The 16,743-nt window shown below is 45.7% G+C and overlaps 1 long non-coding RNA gene across 1 annotated transcript in view; it reads right to left on the bottom strand.

Annotated features, from left to right (window-relative positions):
* Positions 1 to 16,743, bottom strand: part of LOC135563687 (uncharacterized) — a 126,102-nt gene that overhangs the window by 63,035 nt on the left and 46,324 nt on the right. Inside the window, exon 2 of the long non-coding RNA XR_010460438.1 lies at positions 10,728 to 10,811. This is a non-coding gene — a long non-coding RNA (uncharacterized LOC135563687). The remainder of the gene's footprint in view (positions 1 to 10,727; positions 10,812 to 16,743) is intronic.

Raw genomic sequence — 16,743 nt, 5'->3', positions numbered from 1 at the left:
CTTACTAGGCTCCCCTCACTCACTGCTCACTGTCGTCTCAGGAAGAAGAAGATAAATAGAACGTTATGAGCCTCCCAACATCTAATGAGCAAACTTATCACCGGATCGGCCCAAGATAATGTGTGCAGATGGTGCCGGAGGAGATGGCTGCCGTTTTACGGGATCCTATCAATTGTGCTATTGTGTGTTTTTTCACATTATTTGTAACTTATTTTGTACATAACGTTTCTGCCACTGTCTCTTATGACTGAAAAGAGCTTCTGGATATCAGGACAGCGACATATTTTTTCTTTAACTAGTTGGACATGAAGAATTTACTTCAGACACTCGACAAGGCCCAAATCCCCGTCATCCACACGAAGAAGAGACGGAGATATCGGGGACGTAGGTCGGGTGCCTTGTAAGGATCCGACAGTGAGTAATCCCCCGCTACCATTAATACTATTAGCCAATGTGCAATCATTGGATAACAAAATGGATGAGCTCTGATCAAGACTATACTACCAACGGGACATTAAAAACTGTAATATCTTATCTTTCACAAAGTCGTGGCTGAACGACAGCATGGATAAAATACAGCTGGGTGGGTTTTCAATGTATCGGCAAGATAGAACAGCTGCCTCCGGTAAGACAAGGGGTGGTGGTCTGTGTCTATTTGTAAATAACAGTTGGCACACAAAATCGAATATTGAGGAAGTTCCGAGGTTTTGCTCGCCTGAGGTAGTGTATCTCATGATAAGCTGTAGGTCACACTATTTACCAAGAGAGTTTTCATCTAAATTTTTCATAGCTGTCTATTTACCTCCACAAACTGATGCAGGCACTAAGACGGCACCCAATGAGCTGTATAAGACCATAAGCAAACAAGAAAATTCTCATCAAGAGGTGGCGGACTTTAATACAGAGAAACTTAAATGTGTTTTACCTCATTTCTACCAGCATGTTAAATGTGCAAACAGAGGGGGGAAAAAATCTAGACCACCTTTACTCCACACACAGAGATTTGTAAAAAGATCTCCCTTTGGCAAATCTGACCATAACTCAATCCTCCTGATTCCTGCTTACAAGCAAAAACTCAAGCAGGAAGTTCCAGTGACTTGCTCAATAAGGAAGTAGTCAGATGACACAGATGCTAAGCTAAAGGACTGTTTTGCTAGCACAGACTGGAATATGTTCCGGGATTCTTCCGATGGCATTGAGGAGTACACCACATCAGTCACTGGCTTTATCAATAAGTGCATCGATAATGTCGTCCCCACAGTGACTATACGTACATAAGCCAACCAGAAGCCATGGATTACAGGCAACATCCACACTGAGCTAAAAGGTAGAGCTGCTTTTTTCAAGGAGTGGGACTCTAACCCGGATGCTTATAAGAAATCCCACTATGCCCTCCAAAGAACCATCAAACAGGCAAAGCGTCAATACAGGACTAATATTGGATCGTACTACACCGGCTTCAACACTCGTCGGATGTGGCAGGGCTTGCAAACTATTACAGACTACAAAAGGGAAGCACAGCCGCGAGTTGCCCAGTGACACGAGCCTACCAGACGAGCTAAATAACTTCTATGCTCGCTTCGAGGCAAGCAACACTGAAGCATGCATGAGAGCATCAGCTGCTCTGGATGACTGTATGATCACGCTCTCCGTAGCCAGCGTAGTTAACAACACATTTTCCACGTTGATTCTAAACACAGGGGCCCCCCAGGGGTGTGTGCTCAGTCCCCTCCTGTACTCCCTGTTCACCCATGACTGCATGGCCAAGGATGACTCCATCACCATCATTAAGTTTGCAGACGACACAACAGTGGTAGGCCTGATCACCGACAATGATGAGACAGCCTATAGGGAGGAAGTCAGAGACCTGGCAGTGTGGTGCCAGGATGACAACCTCTCCCTCAACCTGATCAAGACAAAGGAGATGATCGTGGACTACAGAAAAAGGAGGACTGAGCACCCCCCCATTCTCATCGACGGGGCTGTAGTGGAGCAGGTTGAGAGCTTCAAGTTCCTTGGTGTCCACATCACCAAATTACTGTCATGGTCCAAACACACAAGACAGTTGTGAAGACGGCACGACAACTCCTATCCCCCAAAGACTTGGCATGGGTCGTCAGATCTTCAAAACAGCTGCACCATCGAGAGCATCCTGACTGATTGCATCACCGCCTAGTATGGCAACTACTCTGCCTCCGACCGCAAGGCACTAAAGAGGGTAGTGCGTACAGTCCAGTACATCACTGGGGCCAAGCTTCCTGCCATTCAGGACCTTCATTCAAGGTGGTGTCAGAGGAAGGGTTATAAATATATAGGGAAATGTGTGTGATGTTAGAAAAGAGCTGAACCTGAGGGTTGTTTGAAGGGGGGGACCAACACAGAGAGACAATAACAGTAAAGCAAACAGGCCTTTGCACCGGTGCTTCTTGCCTCCCTAGTGATACATGCCAGAGATAACAGCTTCATTTCAACCTCAGCACTTTTACTGCACTGTCCAAGTCATTCGCTGGGTCAATGTATCAATGCACCACCATGCTAGTCACTCTCCTCTGTGACAACTCTCAATTTCTCCTATGATAGAAGTCCTGAGAGGTGGCATGCTCTAGCTTCCACACATCCCGCCTTCCTGTGATTCGTCTCTGGTCTTTGGAGACCAGCCTGGCTGTTAGTGTGTGAGGGGACGGGTCAGAGGGCCAGATGTGTGATTGAATCCTTCATAGTGGGACAAACGAGAGGTTGGATTTCTCTCCACTGTGATTCTGCCGTGGCGGCACGCTCTTCCCTCAGCGAGGAGATCTATCTCCTCATTCACTTTCAAAGGCAGCTAGCTTCATTATGACACGATCCAACACTCAAAACAACAAGAATCCTCTGATACCTCTCCGTACTGGCCATGAACCAGAGATTTACAAATTTCAGACCTTCCCAGTTGTTGTTATTCAATACACCAGCCAAAACAAACACTAGCCTATTCAGTGGCTAGTCTATCATTTCACTATCCTTATCAAGCTCACAATGTGAACAGGAAGCTTTCCATGTTGGCAGAGGCTTCCCCTGGTAAAGCTGTGTGTGGTAGAGCCTAACTCTGTCATGGGTGGGTGGCACTGGAGAGGGGGCGGGGGGAACCAGGCAGGTCAGAGCGCTGGACTATGATTAACACTGACATCAGGGAGACACAACCTGCATCTGTGGGGGTCAGGGGGCGTAAAGGGTAACTGTTCAGAGAACATGGCAGAGAGAGAGAGAGAGCACAGATTTCTACCCTACATTCTCAGTCCTACCTGTTATGCCGAGGAATGCTAGTTTGGATGAAATGACATGTTTTTATTGTGTGCTTAAAATGATATAGCTTAATATTCAATTTTCCACATCCAGAGGAAGATGCACCTCTTTTGCATTCACGGCACCACCGTCTGCAGTGTTATGACAGCAGATCTTCTGAGCTTATGCATCTTACACATGAGTAATGATCCTCCGACTTCAAAACAACACCAGTACACTCATGCAGAGGAAGAAGACAGTGGAACGGATATACACAGGCAAGTTTCTTCTTATCCTCAGGGAAGTCAGAATGAAACGTGCTTTTATCATGTGTCATAAGCACTGCTCATGCCACCCCCCGCCACACACCCCACACCTACTTCCACCCCCCTCGCTCATATCCATGTTGAACCCCCCATCAAAAAATATTGGCAAACGTTGTAATTACGTGTGGAGTATCTCACAGCCCTTACATGGCTCGGGGGTTCAATCAGTGGCGGGCCTGATATTCCAGTTTTATCATATTTTAGTTTTATTCGAGGACGGTGGCAGCAGCAGGCCTCCAGTCAGCCATAATTGAAACGAGGGCAGGAAGGAGGAAGATGTAGAGGCTCTATGCCCCGCTCCTTGTAATCAAGCCCTTACTCCTGTGTGCTTTGCCCATTTTTCAAAGTGAAATATACTCGCAATCTGTATCGTAATACGTCACCAGTCGCTCCTTCCTCCAGCCCAGAGCCTCGGGGTAATTAGGCATGAGAAAGTGTGCTTTTGAGATGAGGAAGAACCGAGCATTAAGGCTGTTCATGTAACACAACTGGGCCATGGATGTTGCCTGGCGTATATGCAAAACATTCAATTAACAGGTTTACATGATGAGGCACATTAAATTGTCACACTCCTATATTCACTCTGCATTATTCAATAATTTGGCGCTCGGGCAATGTATTCTGTTTGATTCTCTGCATTATCTGTTCAGCTGAATTCCATACATGTGAATGTGATATGCGGCTGGTTGGATTGGGAGGGGGAGAATGGTGAGAAATCGGCACCGGGGGACTGATGGAGAAGTTGATGTATGATCTCTGGTGGCTGGGCTTATTTGAGGCGTGGAGCTGGGCAGGTGATTCAGAGGCGCCGGCTCTTTAAACAGTGTAATGAGCCAGAGAGGATGCTGCCTTCTCTCTCGTTCCCTCCATTTCTCTCTCTCTCTCTCTCTCTCTCTCTCTCTCTCTCTCTCTCTCTCTCTCTCTCTCTCTCTCTCTCTCTCTCTCATCAAACTGCTCCACATCAGTCGGCTGAGGCTGGGTTTTTTACGAGGGTCAGTCCTCACCCTGCCTGGCCACGCTACTCTCAGGAAGTCCCTGCTGTTGCCTTTGCTGCTGGGCTCTCTGGGGAATACCTCACCACACGGCGCTGCGCCACGCGGAGCGGAGCAGAGCCCAGTGCATGCACCCACGCTGTCACACAACGGCAGTGGTAAAGGGTCCAACACGCATTACAACAGAGCAGGACACAAAGGGCAGCACGGCAGGGGATGACCCCTTCCAGCTGGCACACTGACACACACCGGGGAATACTGGTGTGTGTGTGTGTGTGTGTGTGTGTGTGTGTGTGTGTGTGTGTCTGAAAGAGTAAAAGTGTGTGTATACATGCTTGTGTGTGTTTAAGCATAATGTAAGTGTAAGCACATAATTAGTGTAAGTATGCATGAAAGTGTGAGCGTGTGTGTTTGAGTACATGTGTGCTGTGTTTTATGTGATGGTTAGCATAGTAAGGCCCCTCACAGCATCACAGGCAGGCACCCCGATGGGGGTACAGAGACGAGAGGGGAGGGCTACGACACACAGCTTTTCATTGATGCTGATAATATATAAATGCATGCCCACATGGATGCTGCTCCTAAATAGACAAACACATACATCAATTTCCAAATCTAACACATTTGAAATTCAAATGCCCGAGCACATTTTCTACGATATGTCTCATTTCTCTCGCCGTAATCTAAAAAGAGGACTGAACATTGGAGGGAAAGAACAAATGCTGTTTGGAATTTAAGATGATGCATTTGGTTTGTGGCGTGTTGTTGTTTCCCCCTTTCCTGTAAATCACAGGTGTGTGGAGGGACTGAGGCTGTAGCCCAGGGCTTGTTGCTGCTGACAGGTTCAGTGTTTCAGGACTTCACTCCTTTTCAATGACACTTCTGAATTGAGAAGCAGAGGGAGAGAAAAGAGGTTTCTGCTGGAGGTTGAATTAAAGAGGCTCTCTCTCCCTCTTTTTTTCCCGATGGCGTTTAAAATCAATTCATTCAGTGGACTGCTGACACAGCCAGGCCCGGAGAGCCTAGGATTTATGGCTCCCTCTAATGGGCATGCTCTGAACCAAAGCCCTGCCGTCAGCACAATCCAGCTAGCCGCCCGCCCGCTCCCTCGCTCCTCACTTTTAAAGACGCAGGCACCCCCCTCCCACCTCCTCCTCTCCCCCAATCCCCTCCACTGTGGAGGAGCTCCTACGGCCATGCGAGGGGGCTGAGGAAAACACTGCCGGGGGTAACACAGGAGGAATTTTGAAAATCGGTGAAATCTAAACTATTAATCACAAAGTAAGCTAATTATATGTGAGTGAGAGACCAAGAAGACGATGGAGAGAAAGAAAGAAAGAGAATGGAACAGAGGAAGAGATACTGAACAATTCCATTTTTTGAATTTAGAAATGCATTGGGTGTTTACTTTGAAAGGACCATAATTTCACACAGTTTGAATGGCATATTCCGATTAAAATCGATGAATTGCTATTAGTAAGGTGTATTTAGAGTTAATCATTTCAAATGTAAAACCTCTAATGTCAATAAGATGACTTTAGTACTGTCTATCTACCAATTCCACAAGTGGTATTTCTTATGGAGTGGTCTACAAATTGGTTCTTTATCCATTAACTTGTCTGACCTGTGGGGTGTATGTGGTCGCTACATATTCATATATTCATAACCTAGTATAGTGTCAGAGTGTCAGGAACAATTTATGACTGAAGGAAAAAAGACGATTGAAAACACTAGCCCATGAGCCCAGCCAGTGTGAGATGTGTATAACAGATGATTGCCTGAATTGTGATGACTAGCACAAGTCATTCCCTCAACTCTGCCCATCATCAACACAGTGTTACATCCAGGTGTGTGTGTGTCCATCCGTGTATGTGTGTCTGTGACAGACAGAAACACCGTATATAAAATAGAAAGAAATGGAGAATCCGAACTCAATGGAGAAAAGGAAGAGAGAGAGGGGGAAATAATATGAGATGTGAGGAAATGTGTTGCTGTACAGGGGTGGTATAATAGCAGAATAGATGGTGTTCTGCCACAGGGCCTGAGGAGGAGAGAGTCCCTGTATAACCTACAACTTCTCAATGTTTTCAATGTTCATCTGCCAGTACAGTGATACCAGAGAGAGAAATAACAACCATCACAGCAGCCCCACAGCTCCTGATCCACGTCTAACTCTAGCTAACATCCCTGTGAGGTGAATGCATTACTGGCACTGAATTACCCCTGACGTTACTCCTATTCTCCAGCTACCACTACAGTTAGCCATAACTGACCATTTGTCCGGCTTCATTATGAAGCCATGCATGGAGAATCCAGCTCAGTCTCCAGCCGTCACATTCAATTTCAAAATACAATTCACCCCCCAAATCCCCACCATTTCTCCCTTAGTTATTTTCAACCTTCTCCTTGTTTGATAAAATATGATGTGATTAAAATAGATTACACACCTTGTTAGCGGAGTGTTCCATATTTGATACGGCGGTGCTTTGAGACAGCCAACCTCGTCTGTGATTCAAAGCGATTGTGGCCTTGTTCTGTGGCTATTTGTTTAATAAGCCCTGCTACATCAGTGGACCTTTTAAGTGAACAGACTCCCCTGCAGCAAAGGCAAAGATCAATACCCACACCTGGAGAAAAAAAAATAACGGCCAAGGATTTTCTATCCCGGCCCCTTTTATATAGTGAAATAAGAGCAGGAAGATAATCAGTGTGGCTGTAACAATCATGGCCTATTTTTGAAGGAATCCCACAGGCCAACCATGCAGAGTGAGATGTTTAGGACCGGTTAGACCACCACGGACCAGATGCCTCACACTAAGCCTAGCTAACAGTTGAACCAGTTATATTATCTCTTGAAGGAATATTATAAATACAAGGAGAAAGTCTTTGTGGCTAAATGAACTAATTGTTATCTCCATCTTCTCCGCCTGCTGATTGAAAGCTTCTAGTGTGATGGCTGATTGGGGAAGCCTTCCATTTGTACCAATATAACACAATAGGACTTCACATCCAGGAGTAATACAGAGTCAGACTTCCTAGAAATTAGTGAAAAGAAGCTCTTCAGAGGTCTGCAGACACACAGAGAAGAACAAAGTGCGCAGGAGGGAGAAATCTAATATTGTAGTCAATGAGCTCTGTTTGACAGGGGACGAGACACGAGCTGCCTCGAAAACAGATTTTCATTATACTTATATCGTGATTATATAAGGAAGTCTAACTGGAGGCCACGGTAAATTAGAGCCAATTAGTACCATATTGTCTGTTTTTAACAGCGGCAAATTAACAGGCTCTAGAACTCGAGTGTTTATTTCATAAATCATTGGAATGTTGCACCTGTTGAGAATGCAAATAGATTAAGCAATTTGATTAAAATCTTATATCAAAACATTTGGGGAGCCTTTTTGTTTACACTTGTTTTTTTTATCAGCGTGAAGCTGCATTTTGGCTCCCGTTTCGTGTATGAGCAGAGTTCGCAGCACTGTGTGAGGGCAGTTTGGGGGGGGGGAACACCCACCAGCTAGCACAGGAGCACTGGATGTCCATCATTACCACACCACACCGCTGATCACCGCAATAATATAGAACTAAAACCAAGCAATTAGTCTAATGGAAAACAGCACTCTTTATCCCAGTGTGATGTGGTAAGGTGCAATGGGCACACCTCTTGGCCCTCGCCAGTGGAAAACTAGAGGCTGGAGGTTGTGGAGTGGAAAGGTAATGGCAGAGAGAGAGAAAGAGAGAGAGAAGGAGGCACGGGAGGTGAGGAGAGAAGAGGTAATGGCAGAGAGTGAGAGAGAGAGAGAGAGAGAGAAGGAGGCACGGGAGGTGAGGAGAGAAGAGGTAATGGCAGAGAGTGAGAGAGAGAGAGAGAGAGAGAGAGAGAGAGAGAGAGAGAGAGAGAGAGGAGGCACGGGAGGGTGAGGAGAGAAGAGGTAATGGCAGAGAGTGAGAGAGAGAGAGAGAGAGAGAGAGAGAGAGAGAGAGAGAGAGAGAGAGAGAGAGAGAGAAGAAAGGAGGCACGGGAGGTGAGGAGAGAAGAGGTAATGGCAGAGAGTGAGAGAGAGAGAGAGAGAGAGAGAGAAGGAGGCACGGGAGGTGAGGAGAGAAGAGGTAATGGCAGAGAGTGAGAGAGAGAGAGAGAGAGAGAGAGAGAGAGAGAGAGAGAGAGAGAGAGAGAGAAGGAGGCACGGGAGGTGAGGAGAGAAGAGGTAATGGCAGAGAGTGAGAGAGAGAGAGAGAGAGAGAAGGAGGCACGGGAGGTGAGGAGAGAAGAGGTAATGGCAGAGAGTGAGAGAGAGAGAGAGAGAGAGAGAGAGAGAGAGAGAGAGAGAGAAGGAGGCACGGGAGGTGAGGAGAGAAGAGGTAATGGCAGAGAGTGAGAGAGAGAGAGAGAGAGAGAGAAGGAGGCACGGGAGGTGAGGAGAGAAGAGGTAATGGCAGAGAGTGAGAGAGAGAGAGAGAGAGAGAGGAGGCACGGGAGGTGAGGAGAGAAGAGGTAATGGCAGAGAGTGAGAGAGAGAGAGAGAGAGAGAGAAGGAGGCACGGGAGGTGAGGAGAGAAGAGGTAATGGCAGAGAGTGAGAGAGAGAGAGAGAGAGAGAGAGAGAGAGAGAGAAGGAGGCACGGGAGGTGAGGAGAGAAGAGGTAATGGCAGAGAGTGAGAGAGAGAGAGAGAGAGAGAGAGAGAGAGAGAGAGAGAGGCACGGGAGGTGAGGAGAGAAGAGGTAATGGCAGAGAGTGTGAGAGAGAGAGAGAGAGAGAGAGAGAGAGAGAGAGAGAGAGAGAAGGAGGCACGGGAGGTGAGGAGAGAGGAGGTAATGGCAGAGAGTGAGAGAGAGAGAGAGAGGGAGAAAGAGAGAGAGAAGGAGGCACGGGAGGTGAGGAGAGAGGAGGTAATGGCAGAGAGTGAGAGAAGAGAGAGCGAGAGAGGCAGGGGAGGTGAGGAGAGGAGAAGAGGAGGTAATGGCAGAGTGAGAGAGCTAGAGAGAGAGGTAGGGGAGGTGAGGAGAGAGAGAGCAAGAGAGAGCGAGCGAGAGAGAGAGGTAGGGGAGGGGAGGAGAGAGAATCTCATGGTAGAGAGGGAGAGGCAGGGGAGGGGATTTTTTATATCACCTTTATTTAACCAGGTAAGCTAGTTGAGAACAAGTTCTCATTTACAACTGCGACCTGCCCAAGATAAAGCAAAGCAGAAGTAATGGCAGAGAGAGAGAGAGAGAGAGAGGGGAGGGGAGGAGAGAGGATATACTGGCAGAGAGAGAGAGGGGCAGGAGAGGGGAGGAGAGAGAAGAAGGCCCATTGATCCTCAATGCCACCTGCTGTATGGCTCCTGCGAGGCCAGCCAGGGGAGCAGGGAACACACACATGGGCGCCTGCCTGGGCCACGGCCATATGGATGAAAGCCTTGTGGAGGAGCCGAGCTAGTCTTCCGCTATCTGACCACATCAGGTTGATTGACTGTCTTGAAGTTGGTGTTTTAAAGAAGTACACACAAAGGTGTAATGACAGAGGATACACACATGCAGAGAAAACAGGTACACAGAGAGCGAGTATGGGTGTGTGTGTGTTTGTGTAATAGAGAGAGCATAAGAGTGTGTGTGTGCGCGTGTGTGTGTGTGCTTCTGCGTATGCGTGTGCGCGCGTGTGTGTGTGTGTGTGTGTGTGTGTGTGCTTGTGTGTGTGTGTGGACAAGTTTAACTATACTTGTTGGACCAGAATTCCCACAAGTATAATAAACAAACAAACATTTGACCAACTGGGGACATTTTGTTAAACCCCACAAGGTCAAATGCTATTTCTAGGGGGTTTAGGCTTAAGGTTAGAATTAGTGCTAGGGTTAGAATTAGGTCTAGGGTTAAGAGCTAGGGTTTGTTTAGGGTTATGGTTAGGGTTGAGGTTAGGGTACAGGTTAGGGGTTAAAGAAAATAAGATTTTGACTGAATTGAATGTCCCCACAAGGTTAGTTGTGCAAGACCGTGTGTGTGTGTATGTGTGTATGTGTGTGTGTGTGTGTGTGTGTGTGTGTGTGTGTGTGTGTGTGTGTGTGTGTGTGTGTGTGTGTGTGTGTGTGTGTGTGTGTGTGTAATAGAGAGGCAGGTAGAGAGAGAGCAGGTGTGTGTGTGTGGTGGAGAGAGAGAGGCAGAGGGACGTACCTGCCCAGCTGGGGGTCTCCATGTACAGGTAACGCCGGACGGGCCAAAGCTGTGTGATTCACTCACTGTTGATACTAACAAACCCTGTAGACACAAGGCAACACATCCTCAGTTTAGACAGGAGGACCAAGGCAGGCAGTTGCAGACATTTACATTTCTCAGACATTTTCAACGAGTCAAATGTGTGTGTGTTTATTTGTTTGTGCGCGTGTCCCTTCCTGCCTGCTTGCGTGCGTGTGTGTTGTTTAACTTGGGTCAAACGTTTCGGGTAGCCTTCCACAGGTTTCCCACAATAAGTTGGGTGAATTTTGGCCCATTTCTCCTGACAAAGCTGATGTAACTGAGTCAGGTATGTAGGCCTCCTTGCTTGCACACGTCTTTTCAGTTCTGCCCACAAATCTTCTATAGGATTGAGGCCAGGGCTATGTGATGGCAACTCCAATACCTTGACTTTGTTGTCCTTAAGCCATTTTGCCACAACTTTGGAAGTATGCTTGGGGTCATTGTCCATTTGAAAGACCCATTTGCGACCAAGCTTTAACTTCCTGACTGATGTCTTGAGATGTTGCTTCAATATATCCACATAATTGTCCTGCCTCATGATGCCATCTATTTTGTGAAGTGCACCAGTCCCTCCTGCAGCAAAGCACCCCCACAACATGACGCTGCCACCCCCGTGCTTCATGGTTAGGATGGTGTTCCTTGGCTTGCAAGCCTCCCTCTTTTTCCTCCAAACATAACGATGGTCGTTATGGCCAAACAGTTCTGGGTTTTTTTCATCAGACCAGAGGATATTTCTTCAGAAAGTACAATCTTTGTCCCCATGTGCAGTTGCAAACCGTGGTTGGTGAGTGCTCTCCTACTGTGAATGTTTCTGCTGAGCTGTGTATCTGAGCAGGCCTCAGGTTGGCTGGAGCCCAGCAGCCCAGCCGGTGAAAACTGCATTGATTTCATCCCCCAGAAATCCCATCTCGCTGAGCCCGCCTTCTCACCCCGCCCTCCTCCCAATTAAGCATTTGCAGGGAGCCATGCCAACACAATTAGTCATTTATCAAAAGTAATTAAAAGCAATTTCTTCTCTGTTGTTGATTGGGAATTGACTAATTGTTGAGACTGTACAAATGGGGATAAATAACCCAGGGAATGGATGAATTTTACATAAACTTGGAGGAAAGCATAAACACTGTAAAATGAGTCCTCGACATCTGGCTCTGTGATTCCTCTCAACATGATTACGACTGCAAAAACTGAACCAGTTGTTCATGACATTCTGATACACAACAAGTCAAAGCCAGTAAATAATATATTAGAAACAACATATTGACTAACTGACTTAAAGAGTTCTGCTGCTAGAAATAGAGAGGGGCTGGTAGGAACTATGGCTGCTTTTCTGTCAAGACGAGACATATCCCACTGGGCACAATTCAACGTTAATTCCACATTGGTTCAACATAAATTCATTAAAATTAAGTGGAAACATCGTTGATTCAACCAGTGTGTGCCCAGTGGGATGTTTCCTCGGATGGACCAACAAAGATATTTACTTTGGTAAATATCAACATTTAAGCCCGATATTCATAAAGAAAACACAAGATCGCAAGCAAGGCAACCTGGGGAGGGAAAACCAAAAGACCATTCAGCAGCAGAGGTTAGAGTTCGTCTGTTCAGTGAAGCCAAGCAATACCATTTCAACATTATCGGTAACAACCCCTGAATGCACCATTACCTTCTATAAGGGCAGAATTAAATGTCAGAATTGATTTGGGGAGGGAGGGCTGAGATATAAGCGGGCAGCTCTGGCGGCCATTTTGTTCCAGCGGGCCTGTATTTGGTCTCCCTGGATCATTAGCAGACGAAGCAGAGAGAAGGGCTGGAAACACATGAAGGAGGAGTGGGCACCCATCACAACTGTCTCCGGTGACAGGGGATGAAATAAAACACAGGGAAGAGAGGAAGAGTGAGAGAACCCAAAATGAAAAAGGAACTATGCACGCAGAATGCCAGAGGAGTTCTTTAAATGTCCCACTGCTTTGTAAATAAGTTAGTTAGCTAAACAAATACCTGGCTCTGTTCTGAGCGGATCACTTTACTAACCAATGCTTCTTTCGGTGCCAACAAATGGAGCCGTTGCTTCAATGAGACGATTAGATTATCCCTTTGAAGGCTGCAGTTGGACAAGCAATTCTATCATTGCCTGGGAACACAGAAATAATTGGGCAACAGTGGGAAAAGTGTGATATTCACGCCTCTACTGAGACTGAACCATGCCTGGAATATCTAATGGAGCCTTTCACTCTCTCCTGCCTTGTTTGGATTCCCATTCATCATGAAAAAGTCAATTACTTATGTTCCCTAACATGCATGGTTATTAATGCTCTAATTATGCTTCTCCCTCTAATCTTTTGCCTTGCAATTTGGGTGATATACCGTATGTGTGAACAACATGGCAGGTCCCATAGAAGTGAAAGCTGAATTAGGAATTGTTGTGCTATAAAGCACCTTCTCTTGGGAGCCATCGGCGAGATAGAGAGAGCCTGTCATTGGTTGTCTATACATGGGGATTTATGTAAGCCCACTGAGCATGTGTGTGCATATGCGTTCTCCCTAAGTATGTCATGTATGCACAGGGCTGAATAATCAGTTGCTAATACAGTTACCCACTAATATTATATAGCTAATAGCTCATAGCCTTCCAACATGACAACATGATTTAATCAAACCCCAAACTAGCCCCCTATCACTTCCTCTGGTTCCTATTAAGTCGGCCCTGACAGCTTTAGAGGGGTGAAATAATTTGGGAGGTTTTGAAGATGCCTGTGAGAGCCTTGGGGAGCCCCTGCAGAGTTGCTGTGGAGGCCCTGTACTGCCTGCAGCCATGACTGTTCTTCAAGGCTTCTCCTCTGAGCATTTTTACAACAGCACAAATTAGGAGGAAGGAATGCCTCTCTCAGTGCAGCCCAGACAGCCAACTTGGGCAGAAACTTGGATGACAATGAAGAAACGGAGGGCGTCATAAACTGCGGAAAATAAGCTCTCACTTTCAAACGTTTACGGCAGCTCAAATATCTAATGATACCTCTCATAGCTTTTAATCTTTAATGTGAAAAATTAATCATCCCATTCATTATTTTAATAGCTGTCATTTTTCTCTCCCTAAAGTGATGATTTATAACCATTAAGCCCCACGTCAGCTTGTGTGAGAGGGATTTATAGTAATGTTTGCACCAGGTAGCCTCCAACCATATTTCATTACTCTGACAAGCCATTAAAATGCCCTGATGATTAAACAACAGCTCTGAGGTCAGTGTGTATGGCTGTTAACTTACACGGTATACTCCAGGCTGGGGATTGAGACAGACACACAGCCTCTCTTCTCTCCCTCCAGACTGTGTGTGAATGTATGGATGTGGTGTATCTCATTCTATACAGTGGGGGGATGAGAGAGTCACTACCACTGAGGGAGAATGGTATAAAGATACGCCAGAGATACAAAGACATTGCTGTGTTACTGGGCGACTAGAGTCGTGGTGCTTTCTGCTAAAGAGGTTTTGCACCATGAAGGAGACTAGGTAGATATTTTAAAGGAACTGTGGAAGCAAAACATTGAGTAGTTTGTTTATTTGGTGATGGAGACGAGGTTGTGCTTTGAGTGGCATAGACCTAACCTGCCCATGTTGCTTGGGAAAAAGCAGCCCACAAAATGGATCCCCTTTGGATCCAGTAGGAGAGAGAGGAGAGGAGGAGAGGAGAGGAGAGGAGAGGAGAGGAGAGGAGAGGGAGGGGAGGGGAGGGGAGGGAGAGGGGAGGAGAGGGAGGAGGGAGAGGAGAGGAGAGGAGAGGAGAGGGAGAGGAGAGGGGAGGAGAGGAGAGGAGAGGAGAGGAGAGGAGAGGAGAGGAGAGGAGAGGAGAGGAGAGGAGAGGAGAGGAGAGGAGAGGAGAGGAGAGGAGAGGACGGCAGGCCTGGAAGAGCTACGTAGCTGGGGGAGGATTTACCTCCCCTGCATGTTCTATGACACGGACACGTCTAATATCCAGGGTCCAGCGGTCACAATTGATCACTGATGCTGTGTCTGACACTGACTGACAGCGGCTGTAATTGCTATGTTTGCTTTGGGAGTAGAGCAGGGGAACAGAGCAGGACCGAGCGGTCCAAACACACTGGGCTCCCTCACTGCATTACTACAGTCCAAAACCCCAGGAGCCCCACTCTGGACATTACATCATAGATTGGACTACACATAGCTGAGGACAAGGGAAAAGTCTGATACTGGATGTGTGAAGAATATACAAGGACATTGTCAAAACTTTGGTTGTGGATGACTCCATTTTTATACATGTTCATCTAACAAAATCTCATATTGTACATATTTTTTTTAATCAGATGCGATTTAAAATCCTGTGTTGATATCTTTGTGTCTAGGCTGCATGGCAGTCATGTTTTCAGAGAATAGTTTTTGTCTATCAGTTCTCTCATTTAATGTCTGTGGTACCTGTGCTGTAAGTCTAGCTCTCTAGATCCCTTTACCGCAGGGGTATTCAGGGGTCGCTGGGGAACTCCATTGGAAAAATATAAGTTTTTTGAGAACAATAAATTCAATTTTTTTTGGTTGTGTCATTAGATTTGGGGTGGGGTCGCGAGAAATTATTGGGAAAAAGCTTGAAAACCTTTGGTTTGAATGCCATTGGTTTGAATGCCATTGGTTTGAATACCATTGATTTGAATGTCATTGGTTTGAATACCATTGGATTGAATGCCATTGGTTTGAATGCCATTGGTTTGAATGCCATTGATTTGAATGTCATTGGTTTGAATATCATTGGATTGAATGCCATTGGTTTGAATGTCATTGGTTTGAATACCATTGGTTTGAATACCATTGATTTGAATGTCATTGGTTTGAATATCATTGGATTGAATGCCATTGGTTTGAATGTCATTGGTTTGAATATCATTGGATTGAATGCCATTGGTTTGAATGTCATTGGTTTGAATACCATTGGATTGAATGCCATTGGTTTGAATACCATTGGTTTGAATGCCATTGGTTTGAATACCATTGGTTTGAATACCATTGGTTTGAATGCCATTGGTTTGAATACCATTGGTTTGAATGCCATTGATTTGAATACCATTGGTTTGAATGCCATTGGTTTGAATACCATTGGTTTGAATACCATTGGTTTGAATGCCATTGGTTTGAATACCATTGGTTTGAATACCATTGGATTGAATGCCATTGGTTTGAATACCATTGGTTTGAATGCCATTGGTTTGAATACCATTGGTTTGAATGCCATTGGTTTGAATACCATTGGTTTGAATGCCATTGGTTTGAATACCATTGGTTTGAATACCATTGGTTTGAATGCCATTGGTTTGAATGCCATTGATTTGAATACCATTGGTTTGAATGCCATTGGTTTGAATACCATTGGTTTGAATACCATTGGTTTGAATGCCATTGGTTTGAATACCATTGGTTTGAATACCATTGGTTTGCAGGCTATAGCATAGTATACATGTAGAAGAGAATATATCAGCTCCTTTCAAATGAGTTAGAGAAAAATACTGTTGTTTTGTCCCTGATGAAAAGCAGAGAAATGCATCTCATTTGCAATGGTTAACGCAAATATAGGCATACGAATGTTAATTACCACCACAAATACAACAGTGGTAACAATGAAACATCTCCTTACACATGTAGCGTGATGCCGTTCCCAATAACACTTTTGTCTACGCGAAACAGGATGTTTAGCACCCAGCTGTAGTGTGAAGCTGTGAATGCATGGGGAAATGGTACTTGTAACTCGGAGTATTTTCTTTTGCAACTTTGCAAGTTTTTTATCTATCGGCAAGGCACATGAAATCCCAACTGGTCAGACTCTAGGCCTCTGATGCTTGGCTTTAGTCATGAATCAAACCACTGCAGAAATGAAAGCAGTTTAGAAGGCTGCCAAGATTCTACTCAAACAAGTTAGTGATTAAAAATACATCTCAAAAGAATATTTTTGTGAC

The sequence above is a fragment of the Oncorhynchus nerka genome, linkage group LG21 (genome assembly GCF_034236695.1).
Source record: "Oncorhynchus nerka isolate Pitt River linkage group LG21, Oner_Uvic_2.0, whole genome shotgun sequence".
NCBI classification, from domain to species: domain Eukaryota; kingdom Metazoa; phylum Chordata; class Actinopteri; order Salmoniformes; family Salmonidae; genus Oncorhynchus; species Oncorhynchus nerka.
The sequence above is the reverse complement of the archived record's forward strand: the minus strand, read 5'-3'. Positions and strand labels throughout refer to the sequence as shown.